Here is a 20,535-nt window from a genome sequence, read left to right as displayed (position 1 = left end):
GTAACTGAATATTTGACACTGACGGGAAGGTGGTTGCAATAAGATCTACCAGGCTTAATGCTAAAAATATTTATGTGAAAAAAACATGAGAGCAGAGACAAGACTTTAGAAATGAACATCTAGATCTAGTCATCAGGCATGTCAATTTTGGTGATGGCTTAATATTAACTGAACCATTGATATAAAAAAGAACTTTAAAAACTCTTTCTCTCAAACTTCAACAGATCAGCCACTAACAACCTGGCTTGATAAGGGCATGCCTGCAGACAGCAGGTTGCAAAGCATGCCCTGGTTTGCTTTCACTGAGACTAGGGAGTTTCAGGAATAGAAGCAGCAGGAGAAAGAGAGCTTCTGGCATATTCAAAAGCCATTTCTGACATTGCTCTATTAAAAAGGCATAAAGTCGGGGGCGCCTGGTTGCCTCAGTCGGTTAAGCATCCGACTCCTGATTTCAGCTAAGATCTTGATCTCAGGGTCGTGAGTTCAAGCCCTTCACTGGGCTCCGTGCTGGGTGTGGAGCCTACTTAAAAAGAAAAAAGCATACAGTCATTCCAAGACTATTATGTATGCTAAGTTGTACTTTACTTCCCAAGATAAGCACTGTATATCCTGTATCAGGGCATTCCTGATACACAACTCCTAAACAAAACAGATCCTCTGTCCAAAAAGGCATTGAATAGGACACTAAACATGGATAGTTTAAACATATACCTCTAGGCAGAAATAACTATGTACGCCTCATATTTACAAAGCACTTTTCAGATCTAATAACTTATTTGATAGTTAAATGAACAGTCCTGGGGCACCTGGCTGGCTCAGTTGGTACAGTACGTGACTCTTGATATCAGGGTTGTAGGTTCGAGCCTCATGCTGGGTATAGGGATTACTTAAAAAAAATAAAATAAATGGAACGGGGCACCTGGGTGGCTCAGTCGTTAAGCGTATGCGTTCGGCTCAGGTCATGATCCCAGGGTCCTGGGATGGAGTCCCACATCAGGCTCCCTGTTCTGCAGGTAGCCTGCTTCTCCCTCTCCCACTCCCCTTGCTTGTGTTCCCTCTCTCAGCTGTCTGTGTCAAATAAATAAATAAAATCTTAAAAAAAATAATAAATGGAACAGTTCTTCAGGGCCATAAAAGTTCTTTGAGCTCTTCCAACCTCCTATGAACCCCCAAAGCTGTCCAGCACACTTACATTTGTTTCTTCATGGTAACTACTTAAAATATTTTTTTTAAGATTTTTATATTTTTAAGTATTCTGTACAACGTGGGGCTCGAGCTCACAATCCCAAGATCAAGAGTCACACACTCTACTGACTGAGCCAGCCAGGCCCCCCTAAAATATTTTCCATTTGCCTCAAATCTCTCTACTCCCTTTCCTGCTCTCCCTACCCCTTGTCCTTGCCACCTCATTTTCAGCAAATTAATCAGCTCCGAACTTCACAGAAAGTATAGAAGTCATTAGAGAGGAATTCTTTGCCAATAAACCTATCACTTGACTGCATTTACATACACTTCCTCCTTCTCTCCTACCAGATTACCTTCCTACAAGGTAAAACTCATTCCTCCAACCTGCATTTCATTTGTCTTTCCTCCTTGGGGATCTCAGGGACCTCTTCTGCAAACAACCCTTTCTCTTTCTCTACTAGTTCCTTCCCATCAAGAATTTTAAAAATACAAAAATAAAATCAAATAAACAGAATCTCACCTCTGATTTAGCTACTAGTCTCTGTCTTTCCTCCTTATCTAGACTAGATAATTTTAGCTAGATTTCTTTTGTTTTTTTTTAAAAGATTTTATTTATTTATTTGAGAGAGAGCATGAGCGGGAGCACAAGCAAGGGGAGCGGGAGAGGGAGAGGGAGAGTAGACTCCCTGCTGAGCAGAGACTTCGACAGGGCTTGATCCCAGGACCCACTGATCATGACCTGAGCTGAAGGCTGAACCACCCAGGTGCCCCTTAGCTAGATTTCCTTAACAGTTGTTACTAACAATACTTCCTGATTTCCCACTACCATCTATCTGGTTTCGGCCCCTAACTCTATGGAAACTGCCCTGGCTGGTCACTAATCTCCAATTTAACATAAAGTTCAATGGCCATTCCTAGGTATTTATTTACCCAATGAAAATATATGTTCACAAAAAACTTGTACAAGAATTGTCCATTGCAGTTTTATTCATAATACTCCAAACTGAAAAGAACCTAAGTATCCATCAATTAAAGAATGGATAAAAATGCTGTGATAAATTTATATAATGCAGTATTAACAATAAAGAGGAGGGGCGCCTGGGTGGCTCAGATAGTTAAGCGTCTGCCTTCGGCTCAGGTCATGATCCCAGGGTCCTCGGATCGAGCCCCACATCGGGCTCCCTGCTCAGCGGGGAGCCTGCTTCTCCCTCTGCCTCTCTCCCTGCTCATGCTCTCTCTCTCTCTGTATCTCTGTGTCTCAAATGAATAAAATCTTAAAAAAAAAAACCAATAAAGAGGAACAAATTACTATACATACAATAACAGTGATGTATCTCAAAAATATCGTGTTGAGAGAAATAAGCCATATACAAAACAATACATATTGTATTATTCCATCAATATAACTTCCAAGAACAGGCAAAATTAATCTACAGTGATAGAAATTAAACTGTGGTTACAAGGCTGGGGGATCTTCTTTTGAGTGATGATCATTTTGGGTGGATACAACTGCCGAAATTCATCAAATGGAACACTGAAGACTATACCTTAGATTTTTAAAAAGTTTAAAAAAGGACCTAATGTGGCAATAGTTAAACATTAAAAAAAAATGTAATGGAGATTTTTCAGTTGTAGCATACTTGATTTAATACCACTGACCTTTTATCTACTTGGAACACTTCTCTTGCCTTGGCTCTGCGGCATCCACATGCTCCTGGTTATCTCGAACTTCCTAGCTAATCCTTTTCAGTTTCTCCTGTGGGTTCCTAAAGACTGAGGATCCTCAAGTTTCTGTCCTAGTTTGTTCTTTCATTTTATACCCTTTTCCTCTTGAACAATCACATCCATTCCCATGGCTTCAAAGATCTCTGGAATTTATAAGCTCTCTAAAATCTACCAGTCCTTTAAGAGTTACTGATCTATCTGTTGCTCACTGGCCTCCATGACCTCCATGGTCCACAGTCACCTCCATCTCAACAGATTCCCATGAAATTCTCCTTCTGCATTTTCTACCTCAGTGACAAATGCAATCACCAATCCGGTAACTGAAATCTCCCTTATTTTCCAGCCAATCACTAATAACTATCACTCTACCTCCTAAATACTTATCACATTAATTCACTTCTATTAGGGGCGCCTGGGTGGCTCAGTTGGTTAAGCAACTGCCTTTGGCTCAGGTCATGATCCTGGAGTCCCGGGATCGAGTTCCGCATCGGGCTCCCTGCTCAGCAGGGAGTCTGCTTCTCCCTCTGACCCTCTCCCCTCTCATGCTCTCTATCTCATTCTCTCTCTCAAATAAATAAAAAAAAATCTTTAAAAAAAATTCACTTCTATTAGACTGTCTTAATTGAGGCTACCATCATACACTTGGATTATTATATCAGCCTCCTAAAAATCTACTCCCACGTTCCTCCAATATAATCTCCACAGTGCAGTCCAAGTGATTTCAAACCCAAACACAGCAGCTCTCTGTCTCAAAACCTTTAGTACTCTCCCATTTCCCCAGAGTCCAGATATTATGAACTGGACTCTAGTAAACTTCTCTAGTAGGTTGGACAACCATTCCAATTTGCCCAAGACTGAGGAGGTTCCCGGAATATGGGGCTTTCCATTTTGTTTTAAGGGGCGGGAGGTGGGGGATATGGACTTGGTTTTAAAACTGGGATAGTCTTGGGCAAATGAAGACAAGTCAGTCACTCTATCCTCTAGTCTTGTTCTAGTCACAACCTCCTCACATTCTATATCCACCCAATCTTGATTAAAATTCTAGTAGTTAGGGGTGCCTGGGTGGCTCAGTTGGGTAAACATCTGCCTTTGGCTCAGGGCATGATCCTAGGGTCCTGGGATCTAGCCCCACATCGGGCTCCCTGCTCAGCAGGAAGCTTGCTTCTCTCCCTCTCCCACTCCCCCTGCTTGTGTTCCTTCTACGCTGTCTCTGTCAAAAAATAAATAAAATCTTTTAAAAAAGGTAAAATAAAATAAAATTCTAGTAGTTAATACTATCATTTAATAATATAAATAAAAATAATAATACAGAAGCGCCTGGGTGGCTCAGTCGATTAAGCTTCTGCCTTCGGCTCAAGTCATGATCCAGGGTCCTGGGATGGAGGCCCGAGTCGGGCTCCCTGCTCAACGGGGAGTCTGCTTCTCCCTCTCCCCTTCCCTCCTGCCTGTGCTCTTTCTCTCTCAAATAAAATCTTTTAAAAAATTAATAATACAAATATATATTAAACAGCAAATGATAAAGATAATAACTAACCCTTTCATAATACTTATATATGCCAGGAATCGCTACTAATTCATTTAATCCTTCTAGCAGTCCTATGAATAAAGTACCCTTTTATCCCAATTTTGCAGATAAAGAAAATAAAGCTCAGAAAAGGTGAAGTGGTATCCTTAACTTCGCAAAGTGGCAAAGTCTAACTTCTAACCATTTGACTCAACAACTCTTACATGGGCTAGTGGATTATTTGCCACTCCCAGAAAAGCCCAATTTATCTCTTGCATCTAGGCCTCCGTATATTGTTATTCACACCATCTAGAACTCTTCCTCCTTTCTTTACTTTGCTAAATTTTTCCAGTCTGATTCCACCAGAAAATTTTATCTGAACTTCCCAAACTGGGTCAGAATGCTTTAGATGTATTTCCCATGATACTCTGTCTATACATAACACTTATTACAGTATACTTTAATTACCTGTTCTTCTCTAGAGCAGAAGCAGTGTAACTACAGTAACGAGCTACTAGAACAAAATGTCTAAGGAGGATACCCCTATAGATAGATAAGAAAGTGTGGGTTGTACTTCAGAAGGAATGCTTATGAGAGGTAGTATAACATACTTAGGAATGAGGACTCTGGAGCCAGACAACCTGCTTCAAAATCTCATTGTACCACATACTATCTATGTGACCAAGGCCAAGAACTTAACAGCTCTGTGCCACAGCTCTTCTATCTATAAAAGGAGGGTACCTAACAGAGCTGTTATAAGGATAAATATAAATTGCTTAAAACAGCACCTGGCATTACTACTACTTATCAGTTTTAGGCTAAATGAGAAGAGATTACACAGCTCTATGTCTCTGTCTATTCACTATTTTCTCCTACTACTGTAAAAGGGTACTGCAGAAGCAAGCAAGCAAAAACAGGCTTTGGAGATGCATTATGCAAGAGGAACTTTCCTCTTATTCTTTTCACTTTAAAAATATCTTTACTGAGGGGTGCCTGGGTGGTGCAGTCAGTTGGGCATCTGTCTCTTGGTTTCGGCTAAGGTCATGGTCTCAGTGTTGTGAAATCAAGCCCTTTCTCTCTCCCTCTGCCCCTGCTGCTGCACCCCCCGCCCCCCCCCCCCCCCGCACTCACTCACTCTCTAATAAAGAAATCGTCAAAAATGTCTTTACTGAGGGGCTCCTGGGTGGCTCAGTCGTTAAGCGTCCGCCCTGGGTGGCTCAGTCGTTAAGCGTCCGCCTTTGGCTCAGGTCATGATCCCAGCGTCCTGGGATCCAGCTCTCTGTTCAGTGGGGAGCCTGCTTTTCCCTCTCCAGCTCCCCCTGCTTATATTCCCTTTCTCGCTGTCTCTGTCAAATAAATAAAATCTTAAAAAAAAATAAAAAATGTCTTTACTGAGATATAATCCACACACAATATTTACCCATTTAAGGTAGACACAATTCAATGGCTTTAGTATATTCAAAGTTGTACAAACATTGCCACAACATACATTCAGAATATTTTTATCACTTCCAAAAAGAAAACCCTATCTCCCGCCAACCCCCCCCCCCCCCGCCCCTGCAAAGCCCTAGGCAAGAATCACTAAGCTACCTTCTATCTCCATAGATCTTCTTCTGGATATTTCATATAAATGGAATTACACAGTATGTGGTCTCTTGTAACTGGCTTCTTTCACTTAAAATGTTTTCAAGTTCATCCATGTTGTAGCATAGATCAGTATTTCATTCCTTTTTATTGCTGAATAATGGTTCATTGTATGAATGTACCACATTTTATTTATCCAATCATCTGAGTTGTTTGTATTTAGATATTTGAGCCATTTCCCAATTTTTGGCCATCATGAATAATGCTACAAATATTGGTGTACAAGTTTTTGTGTGGACATAGGTTTCAGTTCTCTTGGGGATATGTATATATATGTATGTATATAATTGCTGGGTCGTATGGTAACTCTATGCTTAAATTTTGAGTAACTGTCAAACTTTTCCAAAGCAGTTGCATTATATTACATTCCCAACTAGCAATGTTATCAGGTTCCAATTTCTCAATTTCTCTTCTTAACAGTTTATCAGTCTTTGATTACAGCCATTCTTGTGTGTATGAAGTGGTATCTCATTGTGGTTTGATTTGCATTTCCCTTATGGCTAATAATGTTGACCATATTTTCATGTGCTTATTGACCTTTTGTATATCTTCTTTGGAGAAAAATCTACTCAGATCCTTTGTCTATTTTTGCCTGTTTTTTAAATTTAAAAAAATCTTTAAAAAATTTTAAGTAGGCTCCATGCCCAATGTGGAGCTTCAACGCAAGACCTCGAGATGAAGAGTACATGCTCTACCAATTGAGCCAGTCAGGCGCCTCTCCTCTATTTTTTAAAATGGGTTGTCTTTTTATTGTTGAATTGTAAGAGTTCTTTTTTAAATTTTTTTTCTTTTTAGATTTTATTTACTTATTTGAGAGAGAGAGAGAGAGAGAGATAGTGAGAGACAGCACAAGTGGGGAGGAGAGGGAGAAGCAGGCTCCCCGCAGAGCAAGGAGCCCGATGCGGGGCTCGATCCCAGGACCCCGGGATCATGACCCGAGCCGAAAGCAGTCGCTTAACCGACTGAGCCACCCAGGCGCCCCTGTTGAATTTAAGAGTTCTTTATCTATTCTGGACTTTATATATTCTGGATGTTAATCCTTTATCAGATAGAGGATTTGCAAATATTTTCTCCCATCCTGTGGGTTGTCCTCCTATTTAGCCTCGAGAAATGGTTTCAACAAGGGATAAAATAAGAGATGCTCACCTTGAAGAATCTTTAGATTTTTAGTTTTGAGGGATATACTTCTACTCTTGGTATACTTCATTTTCCAAATCACCATTTCAGTCTGGAAATGGACTCCATTTTCAAATTCAGTGCATATTTTGGAAGCTTTTAAATTTTTATTAGCAGTTAGTCTTTTTTCAAACTAAATATTATCTTGAACCCAAATATAAGAAAGAGCTAAAAGTGGAATTTTATTATAAATGCATTTTTTTAAAAGATTTTATTTATTTATTTGACAGAGAGGGAGAGAGCACGAGCCAGGGGGAGAGGCAGAAGGAGAAGCTGACTCCCACTGAGCAGAGAGCCCGACAGGGGCCGGACCCAGGAACCCCGCAATCACGACTAGAGCCGAAGGCAGACCCTTAACAGACTGAACCACCCAGGCGCCCCTATAAATGCATATTTTAAGATTTTATTTGTTTGCTAGAGAGAGTGAGAGACAGTACAAGCAGAGGGAGTGGCAGGCAGGGGGAGAAGCAGGCTCCCTGTTGAGCAAGGAGCCCGATGCGGGGCTCGATCCCAGGACCCTGGGATCATGACCTGAGCCAAAGGCAGACGCTTAACCGACTGAGCCACTCAGGCATCCCTATAAATGCTTTTTTAAGTGCAATCCTTTGACTTTATTCACTCAATGAGAATAAGACTGCTTAAATTCAAAATTTCAAATCAAAGTAAGAGATGCCAATAGCAGGTTTATGCAGCCAATATACTGAATAACCAAAAGAAACAGAAAGACAATCATGATTCACACAAGATTAGTTCAGAGGATAACCAGGTTTTTAAAATTCTCATACTATGCTTCAGTTATTTAACTGATCTATCAGTGTTAAAGAACAGTATTAGTTAATGTTTCAAGTTGAATCACTAGTTGTAAAAGATAGAGGGAACATACAGTATAGAGGCCCTAGGTACATCTTTTTTGTGGAAAACAACTCTATTTCCACTGAACATATAAAGTAGAAAGGGCATGACGTTTCTATATATATTTAGATTTTCTTAGTCTCATATTATCTATTCAAACCTGAGAGTGGAAAACTGAACACAACCTCAGGGTACTAGGGTTGAGGAAAAACAGCCTACCAGTTGTAGCCTACTGGAGTGATGATATACTAGAAATGTATTTTAGGACTCTTTCATTAATTTCTGTAAAAAATAAGATGCCACGGACGCCTGGGTGGCTCAGTTGGTTAAGCGTTAAACCAGGTTAAAAACCTGGTTATCCTCTGAACTAATCTTGTGTGAATCATGATTGTCTTTCTGTTTCTTTTGGTTATTCAGTATATTGGCTGCATAAACCTGCTATTGGCATCTCTTACTTTGATTTGAAATTTTGAATTTAAGCAGTCTTATTCTCATTGAGTGAATAAAGTCAAAGGATTGCACTTAAAAAAGCATTTATAGGGATGCCTGAGTGGCTCAGTCGGTTAAGCGTCTGCCTTTGGCTCAGGTCATGATCCCAGGGTCCTGGGTTTGAGCCCCGCATAGGGCTCCCTGCTCAGCGGGAAGCCTGCTTCTCCCTCTGCCTGCAGCTCCCCCTGCTTGTGTGCTTTCTCTCTCTGACCAATAAATAAATAAAATCTTTGAAAAAAATGCCAACTTAAGGAAACTACACATTTGTTCTCACAAAATAATTATGTACCTATTTCAATCTCTTTTGTTTAAAAGTAGTTTAAAGCAAACAGCAACCACCACCACCACAACCTTATGTTAAAAAAATAGAAATCTAAGTATTTTGTAAGAAGGGATTGCTCTTTTTTAAGATTTTATTTGTTTTACAGAGAGAGAGACAGAGACAGAGACAGAGACAGAGACCGGGAGAGACAGTGTGTGTGCACACAAGCAGGGGGAGGGAGAGGGACCAACAGGCTCTGCGCTGAGCATTGGAGCCCAATGTGGGGCTCAATCTCAAGACCCTAAGATCATGACCCTGAGATCATGACCTGAGCTGAAATCAAGAGTCAGATGCTTCACTGACTGAGCCACCCAGGTGCCCCTAAACCCATTCTTAAATTCGCAGCAGGGCAATTGCTAACTCCATGACTTTTATACTGCAAACCTTTCTTTTCCATCTCCTAACACATTAACTATTGCAATAAGCTCTTTACCACTCTCTTTGCTCCAATCTCATCCTTCCAGTCTAATAACACTGCCAATTGTCTTATATTGTTTTTATACACCATTAAAATTTTCATTGTATACAACACTGTAATATAAATTTAAAAGTTAAAAAGAATTATTTCCGGGCGCCTGGGTGGCTCAGTTGGTTAAGCGACTGCTTTCAGCTCAGGTCATAATCCTGGAGTCCCTGCATCGAGTTCCGCATCTGGCTCCCTGCTCTGCTTCTCCCTCTGACCCTCCCCGCCTCTCATGTGCTTTCTCTCTCTCTCTCTCTAATAAATAAATAAAATCTTAAAATAAAAAAAGAATGATTTCCAATAGCTTAACAAATCAAATCTTTTCATTTTTCCTGGTTTTCTACTCTAACTCTTGCTATCCATATGCATACATAACTTTTATAGCATTGTAATTATAGTATAGATAACGTTTTGTATTCAGTTCTTTTCATTTCTGTAAAGTATTCCAAGTTGCCAAATAATCCTCACAGTGATTAATTTTAATTCACATTTAACAAATTAATTTTCCTCTCAAGACATTTAGCATTTTTCTCATTACATGCTAGGCACATATCATTTTGTCATAAAAAGCATTCTTGGGGTGCCTGGGTGGCTCAGTCGTTGGGCATCTGCCTTCGCTCGGGTCATGATCCCTGGGTCCTGGGATTAAGCCCCACATCGGGCTCCCTGCTTGGCGGGAAGCCTGCTTCTCCCTCTCCCACTCCCCCTGCTTGTGTTCCCTCTCTCACTGTGTCTCTCTGTCAAATAAATAAATCTCTTTTAAAAAAATAATATTTTAAAAAGCACTCTTTTAATTAACATGTTTATAAATAAATATAGTTTTTTGGGCTAGGGGTATGAAGTAGATTACATCCTTAAATTCCAGGTTTAAGATTACTGGATGAAAAACTGAGCAATTTTATGACTACTAAAATTTGCTGCCATTACTTTTTAAAAGTGTTGCACTGACTGCCCTGCCACCAGTAACATAATGACTATGCTCACTTTACCACATCTTACTGGCCCTGGCTATTACACTGGACGCTCCAAGAACAGATGGATGATTAGTCAAAAAGACTAAAGGGAAGCATAAAATGATGTATACTTTAAATATTTTATTTTATTTTTTTAAAGATTTTATTTATTTATTTGAGAGAGAGAGAGAATGAGAGATAGAGAGCACGAGAAGGAAGAGGGTCAGAGGGAGAAGCAGACTCCCTGCCGAGCAGGGAGCCTGATGCGGGACTCGATCCCGGGACTCCAGGATCATGACCTGAGCCGAAGGCAGTCGCTTAACCAACTGAGCCACCCAGGCGCCCTAAATATTTTAAATAAACATATTCACTCACCAATTTTTGATAGAAGGTCAAGGCCCTTTCTCTGAGAATTGGGCATGTGGATCTATTCAGCATAAACTTTTTTACAAAAATCACTAGCATGATGCATTCTAGTTTGGGTTATTTTTATTATTTTTTTAAAGGGTTTTGTTTTGTTTTTAGATTTTATTTGAGAGAGAGAGAGAAGCAGCAAGAGGAGGGGCAGAGGGAGAGGGAGAAGGAGACTCCCTGAGGAGCAAGGAGCCCTTTGTGGGACTCGATCCCCAGGACCCTGGGATCAGGACCTGAGCCGAAGGCAGATGCTTAACCGACTGAGCCATCCAGGTGCCCCAAGTCTGGGTTACTTTAAAGGAGAGCAAGAACTTAAGATCCTTTCAAATGAATCCTGAGATAGAATCCTCCAGATCTGAACATTTCCCCCTATGATCATTTATAGTTGTACTAGTCCAGTTCCTTGGTCTGACATTCAGGCTACTTTCCAATCTGGCTCCCGTGTACTTTTTGAATTTCATCTCCTATTATTCTCCTTTAGGTCTTTACGTTTACCATGATCAACTACTAAAAAAAAATATGTTAAATATCTAGGACTGATATTTTGAGCAGTATATGTATACATGCACACATGTGTGTGTTATACATACATGTGAATATGTGTATACACACATGTATATGTATTAAGTGTGTGTGTGTGCACACAAGCTTTTAGAGATACAGAGAGGTAAAAAAGAAGTGGTGTTTGACTTTAAGAAACTCATTCCATGGTGGGACACAGGTGAAAACAGGTCATTAGGGGCACCTCAGTGGCTCAGACAGTTAAGCTTTGCTGTCTGCCATCAGCTCAGGTCATGATCCCAGGGTCCTGGGATCAAGCCCTGTGTCAGGCTCCTTGCTCAGCAGCGAGTGTGCTTCTCCCTCTGCCCCTCCCCTTGTTCATGCTATCTCACTCACTCTCTCTCTAATCAATAAAAATAAAATTTTTTAAAAAAGGTCATTAAAACACAATGTGGGGGGGGAACCCCACAACAATTAGAACAACTATCAATACTTTAAACGCAAATCTTCAACCAAGTAATTCTTGGGACTTATTAGACACTCTCAAGTGTGCAAAGTTCATTGTATTATTATTTACAATAGTAAAAAATAGTCAACAATCTAAAAGTGCACCCAAAAGAATAAATTATAGGACATCCATAAATGAAACATGCAGACATGAAAAAGAATGGGATAAATATGAAATGGTAGGAAATATATACAAGATATATTGCAAGTGGGGGAAAAAGCAATTGCAGAAGAGTATGGTATGACTGTACTCATGTTTTTTAAAATGTATATAAATATCTGTATATGCTAGTATTTACATTTGAAAACTCAAGTGGTGGGAGGTCTGGGTGGTTCAGTCGGTTAAGCTTCTGCCTTGGGCTCAGGTCATGATCTCAGGGTCCTAGAATTGAGTCCCACATCTGGCTCCCTGCTCAGTGGGAACCCTGCTTCTCCCTCTCCCACTCCCCCTGCTTCTATTCCCTCTCTTGCTGTGTCTCTGTCAAATAAATAAAATCTTAAAAAATATATATAAAATAAATAAAACTACTTAAAAAAAGTTACTATAAACAGAAGCATTAACAGAGTAAGGAGCACCTAACTTTGCCTCAGGGTTGCAAAAATGACGGTATGTAAATTTGGGCATAAAAAGACAAACAATTCCTAGGGGTAGAAGTAGAAAGGGCACAGGGAACAGCTTGTAATTGTCACTGGCTCTTCCACAGTGCCTCTGTCCCTCACTAGCCAGACCTCAGTCATCATTTGAATCCTACAGTATTTGCTATTTGGCTTGTAGCCCAGGTCACCGGGAATTACAAATCACATTTTTATTATCACAGGTTTCATCTGTATATGGCTTAATAATTTGCTGGTATGCTCCGCATTTGAATCTTGCTCAGTTCCTGGGCAATTAACCTGCTGCTGAGCTTCCGTTTTCTCTTTTGAAAAAATGGGAGAATATCCACCTGATAGGGCTATTGTAAGAAAGGAAATAAATACATAAAGACCTTAGCACTCAAGATGTACTCAAAACCTGCCAGTTTTCTTTCTGCAGGTGAAGAAAGTGAGGTTTACAAACTTCGTTTGTGGCTGAATGGCTTGATTCCTGATATCTACTGCTCCTCTCTCCTCTTAGCAGTCCTAAAAATCCCACATCCAGTCTGCCCAATTAGACCATAAGCCTTCTAAGGTAGGAACTGTGTTCTATGGGTCTTTAAAAATTTGACACCTAAGATTATATACTCAATAAATATCTAATGAGTTTAACATAACTCATGTTGCAGAGTGCTTTACAAATGTCCTCCACTGTATAGATCCAGTCATGCTGACCTTCCTGCTTTAGCACATACTGTTCTGTGTCACTTATCTAAAATATCCATTCTACCACCATTCCCTTATTCTTTACCACAGAACTCTATCTCCTTCATAGTACTTATCAGAATTTCTAAGTGAACTCTAAGTTCTATCATGGCTGGGCCCCCATCTGTTGTTCACCCCTGAATTCTCAGTGCCTACAAGAATGCCTGACGCATGGTATAAACTTACTAAATATTTGTTGAACAAATGAATACAATTCGTATAAAGACATGGCTATTTGGGGCGCCTGGGTGGCTCAGTTGTTAAGAGTCTGCCTTTGGCTCAGGTCATGATCCGATCCCAGCATCCTGGGATCAAGCCCCGCATCAGGCTCCCTGCTCCCCAGGAAGCCTGCTTCTCCCTCTCCCACTCCCCGCTTGTGTTCCCTCTCTCGCTGTCTCTCTCTCTCTCTCTCAAATAAATAAAATCTTAAAAAAAAAAAAAAGACATGGCTAATTAACTGCCTGAGACAGGTCTAAGACTAGGTCTTCTTTTATTCTAATGCTCTTTTCATCATGCCTCACCTTTTATAATATGCTATTGTACTGTGCGTATATAGCATATATAAACTGCCATTCATTTAAATGATTCCAACTTCTTGTGACCATTACATCTGCACTATATAAAAAAAACTCTATTTTGCAATACAAGGCCAAACGCATTCATTGTTATTTAAAGATGGGCATAAATAACACAAAAACTTCCCTGCTATCCCATATTATGTACAGTATTCAAAATACTGTATCTTTCTAAGAACTACAAACGCTTATATTTTAAAAGTTAAAGAAGTTAGGTATGTGGTATGTTAGTGAATAACTCAGCTAAGAGACTAGGCTTGAGCCAATCACTGGTTCAAGTCATACCTTTGATGTATAATAAATGGACAAGTTACTCCAAACTTCAGTTGACTTACTGTAAAACAGTGATAACACTAGTACTTGACTTAGGTTCATAACGAAGATAATAGTTTTATGTATATATGTAAACCACTCAACAAATCACTTAACTCAGTGCCTACTGGAAATTAAGTGCTAAGTAAAGTGGTATTTTAAGTACAAAAAAAGTAGTTTGTGGCGTTAAATGCCTGTGTCTACACATTAATGGACAAGTTATTTCCAAAGAGTGTAGAGTTCCCACTGCAGCATAGTTTTAATATAATTTATTTCATGAAATAGTTGATAATGGGATTTTAGTTTATTTATTTATAATCTCTACACCCAATGTGGGGCTTGAACTCACGACCGGGAGATCAAGAGTCGCATACTCTACTGACAGCCAGCCAGGTGCCCCTGCAGCACAGTTTTAAACTGGGATTAGATTTATGGAAAAGTGTGGACAAAAGTGTATCACTGCTTTCAATTTTTTTTTCTATGAGGGAGAGGGAGATTTCTCAGTCTAAATCCATCTTAAAAACAAAATCATTTTGATTGACAGTACAATAAAGTTTAAAACACTGTCTTATAAAGGCCATCCCTTAAAATGAATGCACACTAAGCATAGAAAGGAGCAACCACACAACACAACACAACTCTTTAAGAAATCATTATGTCCTGAAAGCAAGCCAGGGGCAAAAAGACTCAGAACTAAGTAAAACCTCAGGTTTAAACAAAAACAAAAACAAGAACTAGATAAAAACTTCAAAATTAAGTAATCACAAAAACCTCAGGACTCAGAAAGTTCTCCTGAGGCACCTGGGCGGCTCAGTCAGTTAAGCTCTCTCATGCTCTCTCTCAAATAAATAAATCTTTATTTTTTTAACGGTTTTATTTATTCATTTAAGAGACAGAGAGAGATACAGAGAGAGCGCAAACAGGGAGTCAGAGGGAGAGGGAAAAGCAGACTCCCTGCTGAGCTGGGAGCCCAACGCAGGGCTCCATCCCAGGACAAGAAGATCATGACCCAAGCCGAAGGCAGACGCTTAACCATCTGAGCCACCCAGGTGCTCCTTAAATCAATCAGTCAATCAATCAATCAACCAAGAAAGTTCTCCTAACATAATCATAAACTGCATATGCATCATAAGTAATAATGGCTAAAGTAATGGTGGAGGCATAATTCCCCAATCTAGCTAGGTCATCATTCCATGAAGAACATGATGAATGCATATTCCACTGCAATATCCCAGCTTCCAGCAAAGGGCTAGGAACATTTTACAAATCATCTATTTGATAAAGACTTTTACACAAAGAAGGCTTACAACTCAATAACAGACAAACAATCCAATTTCAAAATGGGGAAAAGATCCAAATAGACATTCTTCCAAAGAAGGACATACAAATGGCCAACAAACACATGAAAAACATGCTTAACAACATTGCGAAATGCAAATCGAAATCACAAGAGATACCACTTCATACCCACTAGGATGACTACCATCAGAAAGACTGATAATAACAAGTGTTGACAAGGATATGGAAAAATGAGAACTCTCACACTGCTGAGAGGAATGCAAAATGGTGCAGCCACTTTGGAAAAATCTGACAGTTCCTCAAAACGTTGAGCATAGTGTTATCGTATGACCAAGAAATTCTACTCCTAGGTATATAAAAATCTCACAGAGAAGAAAATGTATGTCCACACAAAAGCTTGTACACAAATGTTCACAGCAGCATAACAGACAAAAAGTGAAAACTCAAATGTCCATCAACAGATGAATGTTTAAATAAAACTTAGGTCCATACAATGAAATATTATTTGGCAATAAAAAGAAATGAGGTACTAACACAAGCTATAACATCAATGAACTTTGCAAATATGCTGTGAAAAAAGCCAGTCACAAAGCCCACATACTGTGTGATTCCATTTACATGAAATGTTCAGAATGGGCAAATCTGTAGATTAGTGGTTGGGGAAGGGGGCAGGTTTAAGGATAAATGGGGAGTAATTTAACGGGTAGTTTCTTTTAGGGGTGATGAACATGTTTTAAAATGGACTGTGGTGACGGGGGCACAAAATTTATTAAACCTACCTAATTACATACTTCAAATGTGTGAATTGTAAGGTATATAAAGTATATCGATAAAGATATTATTTTTAAAAAATAAAAGGGTGCTATAGAAAAAATAGCCACTCAAGTATCTGTAAACCGCCAAATAATTTCCAAAGTAGTTAAAATACACCTGGATAAAATTAGTTATGCATCTTAAGTGATCTCATCACCTGTTCTCTTACTAAACACTTTAATAATGAACTTAAACTAGGCATCCAGTAAGAGCAAACATTAAATACTGCACAGATTTTTAACTCAGCAAAACATGCATCTTCTAGTAACACTCAGAAAAAAGACCACAACCTTGAACCTACAATTTTTCATCACACCCCTACTTGATCATACCAGCTGATTAAACACTTCAAAGCAAAGACTGAAGCGGATTTTAAACAAATAATGGGTTTAGCAATGGTATTCTTCCTATTTTTTGCTTAGCTTCGTTAATGGGGGAAAAATGTTTTAAAAGAATCAACAGGGGAGGGAATAAAAATTGGTTCACGTTCCACAGTAATATAGGACAAAGCAACTGAAAGATTCGTTAACTCTGGCCAAAACCGAGAAAAAAGGGCAATGATAAAACTGACAACTTCTAATATTCGATGTTAGGCCCCAGTAACCTAAAAATTAAAAAAAAAAAAAGTGAGAGAAACAAGAAATTTGTGCACGATATGGGTGGGAGGAAATTCTGGGTGCGATCTGCAGACGGGATCCTGAGCGGGTCCTGGGCCAGTCCTGTTGCCGACGTCGTAATGGGGCCTGGTGCGGACCGTAGCCCGGCGTCGGCGTCCCAGCCGGAGGAGCTCTGCCTCGGCGGCGTCTGGGGACTCGCCCCGCGCGGAGGTCAAGCCGAGAAGCGCCGCCAGGCTCCCGAGGGCTCCACCCTCCTCTCTTTCACTCCCTCCCCTCGGCGGTCCCCTGAGGGGAACAGGCGGGGCGCAACGCGCAGAGACAAGTGGGGGGGGGGTGCGTCCTCAGCGAGAAAAGCTCCGCCGCCCCAGAGTGGCGGCCGCGGGTTATTAATAAACTCCGCTTCTGCCCAGGCGCCGCTACCGAGGCCGGCCGTAGGATCGGCAGGGCCTGCGGCGAAGGCTGAGCAGCCGGAGTCAGAGCCCGGGCCCGAGAGGGCCCGCGCCGCCGCGCTGAGGGCGGCGGCCGGGCGGAGAATAATGCACACTGGGTAAAAACACATTTATATACGAACCTCCGAGAAAATTTTCCAACAATTCCTTCGTCCGACCACCATGCACCAGGACAGGAAACAGCCGCCCGGCCCCCAGGCCCCGCAACCCGCATAGCGAGTCTGAGGCCCCGCCCCAGCCTCCATTGGGTGATCATTACGTCACTCACGAGACGCTTCCTGCTTACCATTGGCTCAAATTTAGGCGACGCGAAAGGAGACCGCCTTATTCACGCCCCCTTTCCGTGACGTTAGCCTCGTCTGGCCTTGCAGCCAGCGCCTGAATGGTTCGTGCAAAGGGCGGAATCAAAGTTCCTGTGTCTGACTGGTTGGCAGAACCGCTCATACTAGCGAGATACCGCCTCGCTGACAAGTGATATATGCCGATTCTGGGGCCCCAGCGGGAGGCGCCATTTTGTAGCGAGGGAGGGAGGCTGGTCCTTGTGACTAGCCGGGAGGGAGATGGGGTGACAGGCGCCATTTTCCCCACAGGGGCTAGGAGGTGGCCTTGGCTCTCCCGGTGGGCTTCCTGGAGCGCGCTCTGGAGATTGGATGGGCTTTGCTTAGGGATTGCCGAGTGTCGCCCCGTTGGGAGGAAAGTGGTAGGGAGGGCTAGGACAGAAAAAGACGCCTGACCGCTCCCTGGGGGCTCTCGGTGCCAGCTGAGGCCTTTGGTTTGGGGAGAGGGCTCTGCTTTCCCAAGAGCGGCTGTATGCCGGTCACTGGCTGCGAAGCCTGCCCGCGCTTTTCAAGTCGCCGCGGCATCATTTGGTGGGGGAGTGGGTCTCCTCCCCCTGCCGAAACTCCGATGGAGCTTGGCAACAGGGCGGTCGTCTGTCTTAGTCTCTGCTGGGAGACACTGTGGATATTTTGGTGCTTTCATGTTGCTTAGGTTCTAAATTTGAAGTGGGCTGTAATGGTGTCGCTGCCTTCGTTTGCTTTCCCTAGTCTTTGTGTTGCGAATTAAAGGAAAGTGAAGAGGGCGGGAAAAGCATTGACTTGGGCTCCCCAAAACTATTAAGAATGGCTACAAATTAGTTGTGAAGTTTAGGTAATAGTTTCTTGTAACTCTCACCCAGACTTTTTCTAAACTATTGGCAATACTAGTCTTTTCAGGAATATTCATTGTTCATTTGCTTTGACAACAAGGCTGAGTAAAGGTGAGATAGTGTGGAGACAAGATTTATTCAGTAGGACATTCCAGTTATAGAATCAGACTAAGAGAATGAGGTGGCTGATCGCTTCAACACATTTGTGACCTGCTTACAAAAACCGGAGAGCTGAATGGTGCTTGATTTAGTGGCTTGCATTTTAGGTGATTATGGAATTGCCAAAAAATTAAAGCAAAAGGATGTTAAAAATAGCCTACTAACTGAGTCTGGTTTGAGATTTTAACGTTACCTTCTTTTTGGTGGGGAGTGGGGGTCGACTAACCCTTACCAAAGCATGGTTGCATAATTGGTGCCCAAACTCCATTGGAAGGCAAATAGGACTTTGAATTTCTTTTGAATACATATTCTTTAGGTGTTTAAAGTAGTTTCTATTTTTTACGCCCTTATAAAGATGAAAAATGTGACACAAAACTGGATTAGGGTTACTTGAAGCTGGAGTAATTGGCTTACAAAATAGATATGTACCCAATGGATACATTCTCTTTGTCAGAAGTGAAGTTCAGATGAAAAACAAGGTGTTTTAATTTACTTTCATTCCCTTCCATCTGCATTTTATAAACAAATGTCAATCAAAATACTTTTATGTAGTTTAGCCAGTTATTACTGAGTCCCATGCCTTTAGTCTATTTATTAAAACACTGTAAATATAAAATCTTAAAAAGAATTTAAAAATCACCCTGTAGTTATAGATTGCACCTACAGGACATCTTTGTGTCCCCAGAACCTTCTGAGTGGTTGTAAAAATTGAATGGTGGTGGATAGGATGCTATAATTCTAATGATTCAGAGAAACCTTAATTCTGATTTTGTGACAGGTAATGGAATTTTGTGTTAAAGAGTATTTACCAGTGACTATAGAACAGTGAAGTGTACGTAGTATTCAGGGCCATTCATAAACTTCAATTTTCCTCAAATCACCCCGTCTCATATCTTAATACATTTTGTCAAATTAATGGCTTGTTGAAAATACTTTACTTCCGGGCGCCTGGGTGGCTCAGTTGGTTGAGTGACTGGCTTCGGCTCAGGTCATGATCCTGGAGTTCCAGGATGGAGTCCCACGTCGGGCTCCCTCCTCAGCGGGGAGTCGGCTTCTCCCTCTGACCCTCCCCCCTCTCATGTGCTCTCTCTCTCTCTCTCATTCTCTCAAATAAATAAATAAAATCTTTAAAAAAAAAAAAAGAAAAGAAAATACTTTACTTCCAATCAGTGCTGGTCTAGGCTTTTAGATAAAGCTGAACCATTTCCTTAATTTTATAAATAGGCTAACATTTCTAGCGCCCTTTAAAAACTGTTACCATCATGTTTTTAAAAACATTCCTTTCAGTACCTCAAAACTTTCTAGGAATGTTTGGTTTTGGCATATTTGTATACTGACATGACCATTAAAGTATTACATGCACAGAAAAAAAATACAGAGAAAGGATGCCTTAAACTCTTAAAAGTATCTCTGGGAGGAGATATTATAGGTCACTTTGATTTATTAAATTATTTCTGTAATAAATTTGAATTTTTTCATCATGAATTTGTAGTTTTTTTTTCAATACTAAAGAATTTAAAACCAAACTAGTAGCTTGCTCTCCATTAGGGGTTGTAGTTATGGATGTGTCACTTGTCTCAGAACCTGTTAAGTAATCTGTAAGGTAAAACCACTTAATCTCACAGTGTAATTGGGAGGATATATGATAATGTAGATAAATGTAGCACACTGCTTATCAGAGATGCTTCTTACATACTTAATGTTAGCCTGTCTCTAATTCTCACCTTAATGGTATATATATAGCAGTGGTTCTTTTTTTTTTTAAAGATTTTATTTATTTATTCGACAGAGAGCAAGAGAGGGAACAGAAGCAGGGGGAGTGGGAGAGGGAGAAGCAGGCCTCTCATGGAGCAGGGAGCCTGATGCGGGGCTCGATCCCAGGACCCTGGGATCATGACCTGAGCCGAAGGCAGACGCTTAACGACTGAGCCACCCAGGGACCCTTACAGCAGTGGTTTTGAAGCATCTTGATAATGCCTATGAGATTCAAATGAAAGCTATGAAAGATGTACTAAAAAGTTCGAAGTTCTGGGATTCCTGGGTGGCTCAGTCGGTTAAGTGTCTGCCTTCGGCTCTGGTCATGATCCCAGG

At 40.9% G+C, this 20,535-nt stretch overlaps 1 protein-coding gene across 6 annotated transcripts in view; it reads right to left on the bottom strand.

Annotated features, from left to right (window-relative positions):
• ZNF143 (zinc finger protein 143) overlaps positions 1-17,579 on the bottom strand; it is a 64,933-nt gene extending 47,354 nt beyond the window's left edge. For 2 of the 6 annotated variants that reach the window (XM_027581600.1, XM_027581601.1), the window contains exon 1: positions 17,261-17,579. The gene's annotated coding sequence lies outside the window, so the exon portion shown is untranslated. Of the gene's footprint in view, positions 1-2,844; positions 4,077-5,549; positions 5,696-12,034; positions 12,174-17,260 lie in introns of those variants that run through there. The other 4 variants (XM_027581603.1, XM_027581595.1, XM_027581599.2 and 1 more) reach the window with 4 other exon arrangements.
• Positions 17,580-20,535: the final 2,956 nt, after the last annotated feature.

This window comes from Zalophus californianus, chromosome 11 (genome assembly GCF_009762305.2).
Source record: "Zalophus californianus isolate mZalCal1 chromosome 11, mZalCal1.pri.v2, whole genome shotgun sequence".
Taxonomy (NCBI): Eukaryota; Metazoa; Chordata; class Mammalia; order Carnivora; family Otariidae; genus Zalophus; species Zalophus californianus.
The sequence above is the reverse complement of the archived record's forward strand: the minus strand, read 5'-3'. Positions and strand labels throughout refer to the sequence as shown.